We start from the raw sequence: 3,210 nt of genomic DNA, 5'->3' as shown, positions 1-3,210 counted from the left end.
TGATATGGTGGCTGCAATGATGGGCTCAAGTATAGCAGAGATTGTGGGGCTGGCGCGGGATCGGGCAGTGTTTCGTTCTGCTGTGCATGGGGTTGCTATGAGTAGGAAATGACTCGACGGCACTTAACAACAACAAGCAACATTGAAGTAGATTATCCTTAAAAATGCTAGATAATATCACTATTCCTGCTTAGCATAAAAGAGAACAGATGCAGTTCAACTAGTTGCTGGTGGTCCATCCATTCATTGGGAGCCTAATGTGACAAGCTATGCTAGTAAAGAAGGTGCTTCTGTTCCAAATTAAAGTTTGGGCTCCAGCTGACCTGAGCTTTGTACTGTGCCCACCCTTCCATGGGTGCAATGGAGTTTATTGAAGAAGGCTTGTAACTGAACATCCATTCCAAACCTCTTCTGCCAAGCCACTTTCCTTATTTCAGAAGTGAAAAATAAAGGACTAAGAGCTTAAATAACTTGCCCAAGATAAAACATGGAGTCAGCTAAGACTTTCAATTAGCCAAGTTGTCCTACCACAGAGTCTACTTTCTTAAATTACTACTCTAATATTAGCTCCATCTTTATGAAGAGTTTACTTTTTCCTTTTTTGTTTTTTTACTTTTCACTGACAATGAAACAGATTACATATAATACTGTGTCATAGATAGACAATGACATAACTAGTAGCTCTTTGAAAACATTAATTTTAATTTAAAAACAAACAATAAGGTTTAAATAAGCTTGTATCTTGAGCTCATTTACTATGAAGTTATCATATTTTGTTCTTTAGCTAAAGTCTCATATGAAGTCCATACTGATGCAGTTACCTACCATGTCAGTCAGCATGTGTTCAATGTATCTCTTGTTAACCTGAGAAAATGAATAGAGCACCTGTAGGAATCAAATCCCTCCCTATTGCTGAGGTTTAGTACAGTGTTTGAAGAAGAGATAAAAAAAAAAAAAAAAAAACTGCTTTCTCTGGACAGTAATCTTTTAATCCTAAAGAGCTAAATTTGGAAGCCCAGATGAATGAATAGATTTAGCACTCCATTCTCTCTCAAAACAAATGAGAATTCATGGATTTAGAAAATGAAGTTCATTACCATAGCATGAGTTTCCAGTACAATTCTAAATATTCTGCAAGGTAATCACTTGTTATAAGTTCATGAAATAAATAACTAAACAAATAACATTGTCCTACACTTGATTCCCACTCATAATGCTTATAGATGACCACATTTTTTTTAGTCTGTCTGAAAAAACTAATCTGAACAGTATGTAGTTATAATTAAAGGAGTAGTGGGAAGGGAGAGAGAGAGAGAGAGAGTAAGAACGAAATAGAGAGAGACTATGAACGGGTCAGAATGCAAGACTAATGATTTATGCTACTTTTTATTTTTGCTGTTGTTTTATTTATTTTAAGAAGGTTACACTTTATATTCTGCAGATAAAGGAACTTAAAATGTTAAGGATGGAAGGAATGCTTGGGGAAGATTAATCTGTACACACACAATGATAAGTAGTTAGATTATGCCAGCTAAATTTGTCCAATGAGGGAAGAGAGAACAAATATAGTAATGAGCCCAGACATTAACTGTTGCAGTAACACAGAATAAGTCACAAAAAAACTGCCCACAAATCAACAGAGTCAGCAAAAAAAGCAAGGACATTCATTCATACAGAAACATGCAGAGAAGGAGTCATTACCATTACTGCCTCCTGTGGATAGCAGGCTGACATACCTGAGAAACCAAAAGCCAAACCAAACCCACTGCCATTGAGTTGATTCTGACTCATAACAATCCCCATTGCATTTCCAAGGCTGTAAAAATCTTTCCAAAAGTAGATTGCCTCATCTTCCTCTCATGGAGCAGCTGATAGGTTTTGAACTGCCAACCTTCTGGTTAGCAACCAAATGCCTTACCCATTATGTCACCAGAGGTCCTTATACCTAAGAGGGTAATTGTTATGGATTGAATTGTGTCATCCCCAAAATATATATTATAAATCCTAACCCCTATACCTGTAGTTGTTATTCCACTTGAGATGCTATATTAATGAAGTAGTAATACTGTAGGATGTGTCTTGATTGGACATCATACTGGATTGGGATGGGCCCTAGTCCAACATCACTGGTGTCCTTATAAAAAGAGAAGAGACAGAGAGACAGAGAGGGAAGACAACCAAGTGAAGACAGAGGAAGAGACTGCTCCAAAGAATGCCTGTTGTTGTTGTTGTTGTTGTTATGTGCCGTCGAGTTGGACCCAACTCAGAGCGACCCCTCCCTGGGTTTCTGAGGCAGTATCACTACGGAAGTAGATTGTCCAACCTTCCTTCCGAGAAGTGGCTGGTGGGTTTGAACTGGTTAGCAGTCAAATGCCTTAGGGACTATAAAGGAATGCCTAAAACTACCAAAACCATGTTTAACTGTGTTTTATTGATTATACAAAGCATTTTGACTATGCAGATTATACAAAATTATGGATAACATTACAAAGAATGGGAATTCTGGAAAATTTAATTGTGCTCATGTAAAACCAGTACATAGACCAAAGGCAATCGTTCAAACAGAACAAGGAGATACTGTATGATTTTAAATCAGGAAAAGTGTGCATCAGTGTTGTATCTTTTCACCATACTTATTCAATCTGTATACTGAGGAAATAATCTGAGAAGCTGGACTACACGAAGAAGAATGTGGCATCGGGATTGAGGAAGACTCATTAACAACTTGGTATGTGTAGATGATATAACCTTGCTTGTTGAAAGTGAAGATGACTTAAAGCACTTAGTGATGAAGATTAAAGACAACAGTCTGTGGTATGGATTACACCTCAATATAAAGAAGCTGAAAATCCTCGTAATTGGACCAACAAGCAGCATCACAATAAATGGAGAAAGGATTGAAGTTGTCAAAGATTTCATATTACTTGGATCCACAATCAACACCCAGGAAGCAGCAATCAAGAAATCAGATGACATACTGCACTGGGCAAATCTGCTGCAAAAGATTTCTTCAAAGTGTTGAAGAGCAAAGAAGTCTCTTTGAAGACTAAGCTGTGCCTAACCCAAGCCATTTTCATATGCATGTGAAACCTGGACAATGAATAAGGAAGACTAAAGAAGAGTTGATACTTTTGAGTTATGGTATTGGCAAAGAATACTGAAAGGACCGTGTACTGACAGAAGAATGAACAGATCTGTCACAGAAGAAGT

Source organism: Orycteropus afer, unplaced genomic scaffold (genome assembly GCF_000298275.1).
Source record: "Orycteropus afer afer isolate SDZICR_OR568_19922 unplaced genomic scaffold, OryAfe1.0 scaffold00071, whole genome shotgun sequence".
NCBI classification, from domain to species: domain Eukaryota; kingdom Metazoa; phylum Chordata; class Mammalia; order Tubulidentata; family Orycteropodidae; genus Orycteropus; species Orycteropus afer.
This window is presented reverse-complemented; position numbering follows the sequence as displayed.